Source organism: Battus philenor, unplaced genomic scaffold, assembly GCF_028537555.1.
Source record: "Battus philenor isolate CCGP_79_NKW_IND1 unplaced genomic scaffold, ilBatPhil1.0.hap1 SCAF_24, whole genome shotgun sequence".
Taxonomy (NCBI): Eukaryota; Metazoa; Arthropoda; class Insecta; order Lepidoptera; family Papilionidae; genus Battus; species Battus philenor.
In genome coordinates this window covers 1,614,305-1,628,361 of record NW_027181687.1, presented here as the reverse complement: position 1 = coordinate 1,628,361, position 14,057 = coordinate 1,614,305, and the positions used below count along the sequence as shown (strand labels likewise).

Genomic DNA, 14,057 nt, shown 5'->3' with positions numbered 1-14,057 from the left:
TTCCGCAAATGCACTCACAGAGACACTCTGTGTTTGGCACTAAACGGTGTAACATAACTCCTGAAGATGCCCCATGGAACGTGAAAAACGTGTTGAGTGATTTTGCGGTTGCAGTTGTGTGATTCGCATTGTTTGCCGCATACGCATTTATCAGCGGGCCGGCGGGCGGTGCACTTTGTTGCACGACTACCACTGCATGTGCGGAAGTGGCTAAATATTGGTCCTTTTCTTATTTAATTTGTGATTGCTATATGCACCTGTATACTTTTTACGCCCTCTGCAAGTCATACGCCTTCTCAAAAGATCGCAACAATAAAAAACATATCACGTATTTTTTAGTGATAACTTTATACAAGATAATTGAAAATAGACGTAAAAGCTTTATTAGAGTGAATATATAAATAATTTGTCATATATATAAAGCATTTATTACTTATTTACACTCATCCTGTGTGTTACCCCGAAATAAACGGTAATTTAGTACAACACTATAATTATAGCAAATCGACCTAAACAATAGTTCAATTCAATTTCCATTTCTTAATAAGGCTGTATGTTAAATATCACTACGATATTCTGAATTTAATGCACATAAACGAAATAATTTAGTTTGTAAGCGTTTTGTATGCTTTGGAGTCGTAAGATTATTGAATGGCAATCATGATCCGGTAGATGCATGGATAGACTGCCTTCTGGGTGGACACATAGGTCTCGGAAAGTCTCTGGATTCGAGCAGCACAGGACCTGTGATCGTGCGATCTTTGAATGAGACATATGCCTTGCAGTGAACATCGATCAGACGATCAGATAATAAAAAATATAAAATCTTTAAAGGCTTTATTTCATCTTCACCATCATAATTTTCATTGACTTTGAATTAGACCGTTTATACCTATCCGCATCCAGTGTTTTCCGCCAATCATAACAAGATTATGTGACCTGATACAAAAAACGAAAACGAAAATGTATTTCCTCAGTAATTGGCGATGTTGAATAAAAGGCAATGTAACATACAAACCACACAATGTTTTAACAGCAACAATGTTATTAATCAAATGCATATTTCCAACAATGATCGCGGGCTATCTGCTGATTGTATGCCCTGAGGTAGCCAAAAAATATTCAGTGTAATGTATCTTATATCATTATCATAAATATTTAATTAAAACAGGGCTTCTTAGACTTTTCTCATTCACGACCCTATTTATGATCGCGAGTTTCTTGACGGCCCCATCGACGGACAAATATAAAAGATATATAAACTAACATTTTTTGATAATTTATTTAAATATATAGTTTTGGAATTCATTTTGAAACATACAAAAATCTAAAATTAAAAATTGCACAAAAAAGTATAGAAATTGTGTTTATATTAGTTTAAAACCTTAAACGAATGCGCGTGTCTAGACGCTGCAAGTACAGTGTATTCCGTCAACTCTAGTGATGTTATAAAATGGTATATATAAATATTTGACATTAAAATCTCTCGCCCCAGAATTTTACTACGCGACCCATAGTTTAAGAAGCCCTGAATTTAATCATTAAACAATCTTATGTATGTATGCATTTTATATAGTTTTTTAGTAATCCTTGTTTAGTATTGTTTTAGTGGATGGTCGCCCACAAGGCATAAGCTTCTATCAAAGATCAACAAAATGACCTGTTCTACATAACCCGAATCCAATACAATTCTAGCAAATACAAAACGATTATACACCAAAACTACAAGTATATTTATTCTTTACACAATTCATATTATAATTTATCAAATAGGAAACTATTGACCGTGAAATATTGACCGGAAAATGGCAAAGACTTAGCCGAAACTAAATAAATTTCGATAGGATGTGAGTGGGTCTACTTTATTACTATGAAAATACTGTTATCTTGTTCCGGCGTTAGGTTATATTTTATTCAGGCTTTACGTAAGGCAAACGCATTAAAATGTCATGCATCCATAAATCCGCCGGTGCTTCCTGATTTTTTACGCATACGACAACTTTGTATGAACAAATAATTTTTTTTTCTGGAATACTTCGTTACATAATGTCGAAGTGATGCCGTACTATAACTGAAATAATGATGATGAATAATTTAAAATCTTCACAAAAAAAATAACAAAAAAACAAAGGTTTTTTTTCATGCTCGTATTGGCATTGACACCGGTGTTCAATTACATTCATCTATCGCAAATATTAAAATAATTTGAACTGTAACATCGTCAGAGCCATTCGTATATAAAAGTATGAAAAAAGTGGTTGAAATGGCAGCGGGCAGCAGTGGCACGCAGAACAGATGGCAGGTGACCTTAAGATTCTGAAGCCATTGACGATGACGTCACCTAAACAATATATTACGTTTAAAATTGACGTCACAAGGTACGAAAAGGCTCGAGATGTTAATGTATTTAAAAAAAGAACGCGCCCCCGGGTGGACTCGAACCACCAACCTTTCGGTTAACAGCCGAACGCGCTAACCTATTGCGCCACGGAGGCTTATACAGAGTGTTTATAAATGATCATAAAAGTTTCATAGTACATCTCATATATAACCCATGTGTTGACAATTAATATATATTACAAATCATCAAAAAATAAATATTTCAGAAATTATTAATTACTTATTGGAAATTTAATAAGAAAATGAATTTGCAAATTCAGATTTCTGCATATTATATTTAATTTGTTTAATGGAATCAGGCGTTACCTTGCGGAAGTCCATCCTAAGTAAGAAAAGGACCAATACTTAGCCACTTCCCCACATGCACTCACAGAGTCAGAGTCTCTGTGTTTGGCACTAATCGGTGTAACATAACTCCTGAAGATGCCCCGTGGAGGGGTGAAACACGTGTTGAGTGATTTGGCGGTGGCAGTTGTGTGATTCGCATTGTTTGCCGCATACGCATTTATAAGCGAGCTGGCGGGCGGTGCTCTTTGTTGCACAACTACCACTGCATGTGCGGAATATGCTAAACATTGGTCCTTTTCTTATATAATTTGTGCCAGAAGTATTTAGTCTATCACATGTCAATAGAAAAAATAAATTCTTCAAGCCATATTCTTTTTAGCTGAAACACGCCCTCTGCAAGTCATACGCCTTCTCAAAAGATCGCCACAATAAAAAACATATCACGTATTTTTGAGTGATAACTTTAAACAGGGTAATTGAAAATAGACGTAAAAGCTTTATAGTGTGAATATATAGATCATTTGTCAGCAAACAAACTTAAATTCACTTGTTTAAAGAATTTATTACTTATTTACAATCACCTGTATGTTACACCAAAATAAACGGTAATTTATTACAACACTATAATTATCGCAAATCGACCTAAACAATAGTTCAATTCAATTTCCATTTCTAAATGAGGCTGTATTTTAAATATCACTACGATATTCTGAATTTAATCGATCAGACGATCAGATAATAAAAAATATAAAATCTTTAAAGGCTTTATTTCATCTTCACCATCATAATATTCATTGATTTTGAATAAGACCGTTTATACCTATCCGCATCCAGTGTTTTCCGCCAACCATAACAAGATTATGTGACCTGATACAAAAAACGAAAACGAAAATGTATTTCCTCAGTAATTGGCGATGTTGAATAAAAGGCAATGTAACATACAAACCATACAATGTTTTAACAGCAACAATGTTATTAATCAAATGCATATTTCCAACAATGATCGCGGGCTATCTGCTGATTGTATGCCCTGAGGTAGCCAAAAAATATTCAGTGTAATGTATCTTATATCATTATCATAAATATTTAATTAAAACAGGGCTTCTTAGACTTTTCTCATTCACGACCTTATGATCGCGAGTTTCTTGACGGCCCCATCGACGGACAAATATAAAAGAAATATAAACTAACCTTTTTTGATAATTTATTTATTAGGTTACAATATACATATACATATGAAAATATATAGTTTTGGTATTCATTTTGAAACATACAAAAATCTAAAATTAAAAATTGTACAAAAATTTATAGAAACTGTATTTATATTAGTTTAAAACCTTCAACGAATGCGCGTGTCTAGACGCTGCAAGTATAGTGTATTCCGTCAACTCCAGTGATGTTATAAAATGGTATATATAAATATTTAACATTAAAATCTCTCGACCTCAGAATTTTGCTACGCGAAGCCATGTGGGGTCGCGACCCATAGTTTAAGAAACCTGAATTAAAACATTAAACATATTATGTATGTGTAAATTTTATACTTTTTTTAGTAATCCTTGTTAAATATTGTTTTTATGGTATTGGTTCTACATGACCCGAATCCAATAAAATTCTGGCAAAAACAATGCGTTTGTACACCAAAACTACAAGTATATTTATTCTTTACACAATTCATATTATAATCTATCAAATAGGAAACTATTGACCGTGAAATATTGACCGGAAAATGGCAAAGACTTAGCCGAAACTAAATAAATTTCGATAGGATGTTAGTGGGTCTACTTTATTACTTTGAAAATACTGTTATCTTGTTCCGGCGTTAGGTTATATTTTATTTATTTATTCAGGCTTTGCCTAAGGCAAACGCATTAAAATGTCATGCATCCATAAATCCGCCGGTGCTTCCTGATTTTTTACGCATACGACAACTTGGTATGAACAAATAAAAACTTTTTTCTAGAATACTTCGTAACATAATGTCGAGGTGTGGCCGTGCTACAACTGAAATAATGATGATGAATAATTTAAAATCTTCATAAAAAAGAACAAAAAAACATAGGTTTTATTTTCATACTCGTATTGGCATTGACACCGGTGTTCAATTCCATTCATCTACCGCATACATTAAAATATTTTGAACTGTAACATCGTCAGAGCCATTCGTATTAAAGTATGAAAAAAGTGGTTGAAGTGGCAGCGGGCAGCAGTGGCATTCGGAACAGATGGCAGGTGACCTTAAGAATCTTAAGCCATTGACGATGACGTCACCTAAACAATATATTACGTTTAAAATTGACGTCACAAGGTACGAAAAGGCTCGAGATGTTAATGTATTTAAAAAGAGAACGCGCCCCCGGGTGGACTCGAACCACCAACCTTTCGGTTAACAGCCGAACGCGCTAACCCATTGCGCCACGGAGGCTTATACAGAGTGTTTATAAATCATAAAAGTTTCATAGTCCATCTCATATATAAACCCATTTGCTGACAATTAATATATAGTACTAATCATCAAAAATTAATTATATCAGAAATTATTAATTACTTATTGGAAATATAATAAGAAAATGTATTTTCAAAATCAGATTTCTGCATATTATATTTAATTTGTTTCATGGAATCAGGCGTTACCTTGCGGAAGTCCATCCTAAGTAAGAAAAGGACCAATACTTAGCCACTTCCGCACATGCAATCACAGAGTCACTCTTTGTTTGGCACTAATCGGTGTAACATATCTCCTGAAGATGCCCCGTGGAGGGGTGAAACACGTGTTGAGTGATTTGGCGGTGGCAGTTGTGTGATTCGCATTATTTGCCGCATACGCATTTATCAGCGGGCTGGCGGACGGTATACTTTATTGCGCGACTACCACTGCATGTGCGGAAGTGGCTAAATATTGGTCCTTTTCTTATTTAATTTTTGTTTGCTATATGCACCTGTATACTTTTTACTGCCAGAAGTAATTAATTAGTCTATCACATGTCAATAGAAAAAATAAATTCTTCAAGCCATATTCTTTTCAGCTGAAACACGCCCTCTGCAAGTCATACGCCTTCTCAAAAGATCGCTACAATAAAAAACATATCACGTATTTTTGAGTGATAACTTTATACAGGGTTATGGAAAATAGACGTGAAAGCTTTTAATGTATGAATATATAAATCATTTGCCAGCAAACAAACTTAAATTCACTTATTTAAAGCATTTATTACTTATTTACAATCATCCTGTATGTATGTTACCCCGAAATAAACGGTAATTTATTACAACACTATAATTATCGCAAATCGACCTAAACAGTAGTTAAATTCAATTTCCATTTCTAAATGAGGCTGTATTTTAAATATCACTACAATATTCTGAATTTAATCGATCAGACGATCAGATAATAAAAAATATAAAATCTTTAAAGGCTTTATTTCATCTTCACCATCATAATATTCATTGATTTTGAATAAGACCGTTTATACCTATCCGCATCCAGTGTTTTCCGCCAACCATAACAAGATTATGTGACCTGATACAAAAAACGAAAACGAAAATGTATTTCCTCAGTAATTGGCGATGTTGAATAAAAGGCAATGTAACACATAATAAATACATTTAAATAACTTTTAAGTTAAACGGTTTTTTTGATACCCATATTGTGGTGGTTGTGGAAAAATATGTACCTAGTCCGCCATTTTGGAACGGCGTCCATCTTGATTTTTAAATTTTAACATAATCATCGTGTTTTACTAATGTAGCCCTTTCATTTGATACCCATATTGAGGGGGTTAAGAAAAAATATGTAATCCGCCATTTTGTATCGGGGGCCATCTTAGATTTATAATGTTATTGATTTTATTATATTGTATTGTCATCTAAATTAAATTTGTGTACCAAATTTCAGATCAATCTGACAACGGGAAAGTGCTTAAATTTTAATTTCTCATTTTGACCCAAATAAATAATCAAATAAATTCCGTACGGATCGAACTAAATAAAACCATTTAAAAACATACAATGTTTTAACAGCAACAATGTTATTAAAAATTGAATGTTTCCAACAATGATGATCAACCTCGGCTTGAATGGATGTAGCCAAAAATATCCAGTGTAGTATATCATTTATCATTATGATAAATATTTCATTAAAACAGGGCTTCTTAAACTTTTGTCATTCACGACCCCAATTATGGTCGCCAGTTTCTTGACGACCCCATACAAATAAAAAAGAAAAATTTATTAACATTTTTTGATAATTTATTTATTAGGTAACAATATAAATATACATATGAAAATATATAGTTTTGGAATTCGTTTTGAAACATACAAAAATCTGAAATAAAAAATTGTACCAAAAATTATGGAAATTGTATTTATATTAGTTTAAAACCTTCAACGAATGCGCGTGTCTAGACGCTGCAAGTACAGTGTATTCCGTCAACTCTAGTGATGTTATAAAATGGTATATATAAATATTTGACATTAAAATCTTACGACCCCAGAATTTTGCTACGCAACCCATAGTTTAAGAAGCCCTGAATTAAAACAATAAACAATCTTATGTATGAATACATTTTATATTTTTTTTTTAGTAATCCTTGTTTATTATTGTTTTTAGCCGATGGTCGCCCACAAGGCCTAAGCTTTTACCAATGATCGACAAAATGCCCGGTTCCACATGACCCGAATCCAATTCAATTCTGGCAAATACAAAGCGTTTATACACCAAAACTACAAGTATATTTATTCTTTACACAATTCATATTATAATTTATCAAATAGGAAACTATTGACCGTGAAATATTAACCGGAAAATGGCAAAGACTTAGCCGAAACTAAATAAATTTCGATAGGATGCGAGTGGGTCTATTTTATTACTTTGAAAATACTGTTATCTTGTTCCGGCGTTAGGTTATATTTTATTTATTCAGGCTTTGCCTAAGGCAAACGCATTAAAATGTCATGCATCCATAAATCCGCCGGTGCTTCCTGATTTTTTACGCATACGACAACTTTGTATAAACAAAAAACTTTTTTCTGGTATACTTCGTAACATAATGCCGAAGTGATGCCGTGCTACAACTGAAATAATGATAATGAATAATTTAAAATATTCATAAAAAAAGAACAAAAAACGTAGTATTTTTTCATGTTCGTATTGGCATTGACACCGGTGTTTAATTCCATTCATCTACCGCATACATTAAAATATTTTGAACTGTAACATCATCAGAGCCATTCGTATTAAAGAATGAAAAAAGTGGTTCAAGTGGCAGCGGGCAGCAGTGGCACGCGGAACAGATAGCAGGTGGCCTTAAGATTCTGAAGCCATTGACGATGACGTCACATAAACAATATATTACATTTAAAATTGACGTCACAAGGTACGAAAAGGCACGAGATGTTAATGTATTTAAAAAAAGAACGCGCCCCCGGGTGGACTCGAACCACCAACCTTTCGGTTAACAGCCGAACGCGCTAACCCATTGCGCCACGGAGGCTTATACAGAGTGTTTATAAATGATCATAAAAGTTTCATAGTTCATCTCATATATATACCCATTTGCTGACAATTGACATATAGTACTAATCATCAAAATTTAATTATAATATAAATTATTAATGACTTATTGGAAATATATTAAGAAAATGAATTTTCAATAATTCAGATTTCTGCATATTATATTTTTTTAATGGAATCAGGCGTTACCTTACGGAAGTCCATCCTAAGTAAGAAAAGGACCAATATGTAGCCACTTCCGCACATGCACTCAAAAATTCACTCTGTGTTTGGCACTAATCGGTGTAACATAACTCCTGAACATGCCCCGTGGAGGGGTGAAACACGTGTTGAGTGAATTAACGGTGGCGGTTGTTTAGTTCGCATTGTTTGCCGCAAACGCATTTATCAGCAGGCTGGCGTGCGGTGCACTTTGTTGCACGACTACCACTGCATGTGCGGAAGTGGCTAAATATAGGTCCTTTTCTTATATAATTTGTGCCAGAAGTATTTAGTCTATCACATGTCAATAGAAAAAATAAATTTTTCAAGCCATATTCTTTTCAGCTGAAACACGCCCTCTGCAAGTCATAGGCCTTCTCGAAAGATCGTCACAATAAAAAACAATTCATGTATTTTTGAGTGATAACTTTATACTGGGTAATTGAAAATAAGCTATAGCTTTAAAAGTGTAAATATATAAATCATTTGTCAGCAAACAAGCTTAAATTTACTTTACTTATTTACAATCATTCTGTATGTTAAAACCCCAAAATAAACGGTAATTTATTACAACACTGTAATTATAGGGAATCGACCTAAACAATAGTTCAATACAATTTCCATTTCTAAATGAGGCTATATATTAAATATCACCACTATATTCTCAATTTAATGCACATAAACGATATTATTTAGTTTGTAAGCGTTTTATATGCTTTGGAGTAGTAAGGTTATCGAGTAGCAACCATGAGTTGCTAGATGCGTGGATAGACTGCCTTCTGGGTGGACACATAGGTCTCGAAAATTCCCTGGATTCGAGCAGCACAGGACCTGTCACCGTGCCATCTTTGAATGAGACAGATGCCTTGTCGACGTCGATCGTCTGAAATGTAGGAGTGTGACAAATTCCATCAATTTTGAAAATAGATCGCACTCACACAAAGTAAAAATAAAAATAGTTATAGAATAAGTGAATTGTAATGTATAAAGATAGATTAAGTTAGCATATAAGATAAAGCAGGTTTAGAAGTCGTATGTATGTCTTTCCACAATACAGTAGAAAGCAGAACAGGAGAAGAAGATAATGTGTGAGATAGGTTAACATAAATACTTACCAATCATAAATTATAATATAATATTTTTATGTAGTTGTAATGGAATAGGCGTTTGTCATCCATCACATCTGAAGGAAAGTGTCGATGAAGACGAAGGTGGTACACGCCCGTCCAAAAGAAACCTGTTCACTCTACTCTTAAAGGCTCCAGAGTTTAACTTATCAGGAGAAATAGGCCCAGGCAGGTCGTTCCAAATCTTGGAGACTCACTAAAAACGAGCTTTCAAACCGTTTAGTTCAACTTTTAGGTATGTCGACAACATTTTTCTACATTACGAATATAGCGAATCGACATAAACATTAGTTTCATTTAGTCTTTTTCTGAATGAACATTATCTCAATCGCACGAAATACAACAACTGACAAGAGGTGATATAGGTGGTGTGGGACAGAGATGGTGCTCTACAAAGCCGAAATTAGCTGATTGTCTCTTTCCAAAGATCGATGTGCAATATTTATCGCCTGGTATTGTACTTGTAAAATATTTTTTATACAAATGTGTTCCTTGAGATAGAGTTATCTTAGTTAGTTTTTAATTTAGATTTATAGGTTAAGTAACGTTGAAAGTAAAACGTATTAAGTTTATAGAATTAAAGTTAAATGGGCTCTTAAAGCCGTTGAATGACTACAAGTCCGTATTTTACGATGGGAGTAGATAGATAAGAAAATAAAAGGCTTTTATGACCTAATATTAAGCCTGATGAATTGTCAAGTGGGTTTTTATTTTAAAACTATAGCAAATTATAGAGAAACAATTTATAATAAATGTGTACGTGGTGTCAATTTCATACAACAAAAAGTTCTCAACGCCTTCACGTATAAACAAAGATTAAATATCTTTACAATAAGCTCTATTCTCAACCCTTAAAACGCCCACTGCATGTTTTAGGCCTCCCAGAAAGATATCTATGGAAGGATGTACCATAATCGCCAAGGTTGGCAGAGGGATTGACAATCGCAGTGTGGTATTATGGTACGCAGAGGATGCTACTGGCCATCCTCCGGAAACATGTTTCTGATAAGTGGTAATCATACATAACATGCACATAATGTGAATTATATAAGGTTGTATCGCAGAAATAGAACCTGCGATCGACTATCGCAACTCTCAGTCCTCTGCCGTTGTTATCATAGCTCTGAACTACTTTGTACAAACGTCAATAGTAAGATATAATAATTATCCAAAAAATACTTTACATTTGTGTACAATATGCAATCCTTAGGACGATAGAGATTAGTAAAAATAATACATATTTTACAATATCAAATGATTCCGTAGTCTCTGCAATAACCTTGCTAAACATAGTATGTTAATCTGTCTTTGGCCTTCTAGTGCCTTTAAAAAACAAATGAAAAATCTTAAAGCTAATGATATTCCGTCTAACATTATTCATAAGTCTGGAGTTATTTATCTTTCAGACTTCCTGCACTATAAACCCTTAAATATCTAATAGATTCAGGCGTTACTTTGCGGAAGTCCATCCTAAGTAAGAAAAGGACTGATATATAGCTACTTCCGCTATATAGCAGTAGTCGTGCAATAAAGTGCACCGCCCGCCAGCTTACTGATAAATGCGCATGCGGCAAACAATGCGAAGTACACAACTACCACCGTTAAATCACTCGACACGTGTTTCACCCCTCCACGGGGCATACTCAAGAGTAATGTTACACTTATTAGTGCCAAACACCGAGTCTAATCGAACATGGAAGTAGCTGTGTTAGTCCTTTTCTTACTTAAGATGGACTCCCGCAAAGTAACGCCTGAATCTATTAGATATCATATTGGGTACTAACGTATTAAAGCCACCGCGGAAAAAATTCTATTAACAAGCCGATAAAACAAGAAGGCAGGTGTAGGTTTGACTTTTAAAGTGTTTGATTTTATGAAAAGTGTTTCATTTTTTTTTTGGCCCCGGTATTGGGAGCCTCTCATACCCCTGTTTTGTTTGGGACAGTGACTTTATTTACAAATAATTTTTTCATCGTTTTATCTTTATTCTACACTCACTTCCATTCTTCTCAATTTCTTTTATTCTTTCCTTTTATAAGTGTTTCATTTTATATTTATTCATCAGTTACAGTACAGTTACAGTGATGTGTCACGGTAGAACCTTTTTATTTTTTATTTAATATTCTTTATTGTACACGATAAGATACATAATATACGGCTACAATAATATACAGAAAAGTACAATGGGCGGTCTTATCACACAAGGCAATCTCTTACAGACAACCATAGTAAGGAAAAGATAATAGTACTTATAAAGGGTAGTTCACGTGTACAAAAAAATACACATTCACAAACAAATGAACATACATAGACATACATACATACGTATATAACATTTATACTTATAATAAAAAAGGTTTAATAAATATTATAAATATAATACAATAATAAATAAAAATATCTGATTTTTAAGGTAAATTTTATGCCGCGGTTGCATTAATACGAAAGTACCTCATATTGTTTTATTCTTCTTCTTTTCAGCCGATGGTTGAGCATTCAGCAACTGCCAGTTACTTTAATTATGTCATCGTTCCAACTACTAGAGAGCCTACCCATGCCTCATCTACAGGCTTGTGGTCTCCACTCGAAAACCTCTCAGCCCCAACGGTCATCAAGCGATTGTGCCCCGCGCATTACTCCAGAAGAGCAATTCTTAGAGTTACGTTGGTGATATTAATTCTACTGCGTATCTTTTCATTTCTCGCATCTCGCTGTAAAATATAGCCCTCTCCATTGATCTCTTTGTGACATTTAAGCCTTATTATCAGGCCCATCGTTTAATTATATATAATACTAGCTGATCCCGCAAACGTTGTTTTGCAAAAAAAATTAAAGTTTTTAATTAACAAATAAAAAATAAGGGTTAATCGTAGAGGGGTGAAAATTTAGGGTTGTATGCATTTTTGTATGTTGTATCATAATAAAAGAAAAAAAATCTAAAAAAAATGTCTAAAATATATAAAAATTTAGGGGTGGATCACCCTTACCACTTAGGGGTATGGAAAATAGATAGTAGTCGATTCTCAGACTTACTGAATACGCATATAAAATTTGGTAAAAATCGGTCAAGCCGTTTCGGAGGAGTTCAAGTTCGAACACCGTGACACGAGAACTTTATATATTAGATAGTTTTTTAACTTAGTAAAAATAACAATTTAACTAAATATCATCGGATATTTAGTGATGTTATATCTCTTGCTTGTTCATCTCCCGTCCCAAAAGGTACGTTTAATCTCTCTAGAGATATACCCGTATACCCCTTGGTATTAATGGAATTAACTATCTCTCTGTAATGTTATAATAATGTAAACTTAGTGCAGACTAATTAATTTGTTACTTGAATTAGGAGGTTAAGCTCTATTTTATTAGCTTATTATAGAAAATACCTTTCCTTTATTTAAATTAATATTTAAAAATATCTACTTAATTGTGGACTTTATTATTAATAAATATTAATATATACAAAGATACAACCAATATAAAATTTATGATCACTTATTTTGTGAGATCGACATACAGTTTTTTTTTTACACTTTGGTGTACCTGCAGATATAATGTCCCAATTGTCGTCGTATCAGCCCATAGACATCCACTGGAAGGTACTATGTCACATAACTATGATAATACGAGGTATGCTTGGCGAAATTAAGTTTTTTAATAGACATAAGAGATGAAGCGTTTATTTTGTATACAAATCAACAAAATTAGATTTAATTATATATATTTTAAATTACAAAATTAGGCATAATTCGGTATATATGAACTTTGTATAGCATGTAATGCTCAAAGTATGCAATGACATAAGAAGTATAGTGTTTACAGTTGCGTATTGGTGAGAAATACATTAATCCTTAGTAGCCTGATTTACGAAAGTGATTTTTTTTTAATATTACTGTGTTTGCTTGAGGGTCTAGATGAAGGGAAAAATAGATTTTTTTTAATTTCGTTGGAAAGAATATTATACAACAGTAAAATACGTACAGCCAACCTATAAAAAAAAACTAATAGTAATGTGAACATTCGGTTTAAAAGATTGGTATCAAAATTGAAACTCTAGGTTATTAAAGATTAATTATATCTTGTATTTAATTATAAGATTTATTACTATATTATATAAGTATGTACATATTTTTGTTTACTTAAGTAAAATAACTTGTAATTTATATTGATTTCAGCAGAGTGGAATATTTCACCTGAAGGAACAGAGAATATCTAAAATCACGTTATGTTATTTGCTTTTATTGAGTAGCTATGTTTCAGACTATATTTGCCCACTGCAAGAAACGAGTATCCAAAAATATCTATGAGTAAGATATACCATAATTGCCAAAGTTGACAGGCGGTTGTGCGATTTCAGTGTAATATTATATTGCGCAAAAGACGCTGTTGCTAATTATCTAAAATTTTGTTTGTGAGCTGTGGCAATCCTACATATTTAATGGAAACTGTGAATTATATAAGACTGTATCCCGGGAATTGAACCCGCGATGCAACTTTTCACATTCAACTTATGATGCTAACATTAAAAT

General features: G+C 33.3%; 3 non-coding genes across 3 annotated transcripts; all 3 read right to left on the bottom strand.

Annotated features, from left to right (window-relative positions):
- Nucleotides 1-2,421: 2,421 nt before the first annotated feature.
- On the bottom strand, nt 2,422-2,495 carry TRNAN-GUU (transfer RNA asparagine (anticodon GUU)). Its single transcript has one exon. It is a non-coding gene; the product is annotated as a tRNA-Asn (tRNA).
- Nucleotides 2,496-5,039: 2,544 nt separating this feature from the next.
- Nucleotides 5,040-5,113, bottom strand: TRNAN-GUU (transfer RNA asparagine (anticodon GUU)). Its single transcript has one exon. It is a non-coding gene; the product is annotated as a tRNA-Asn (tRNA).
- Nucleotides 5,114-8,106: 2,993 nt separating this feature from the next.
- Nucleotides 8,107-8,180, bottom strand: TRNAN-GUU (transfer RNA asparagine (anticodon GUU)). Its single transcript has one exon. It is a non-coding gene; the product is annotated as a tRNA-Asn (tRNA).
- Between the last annotated feature and the right edge of the window lie 5,877 nt (nt 8,181-14,057).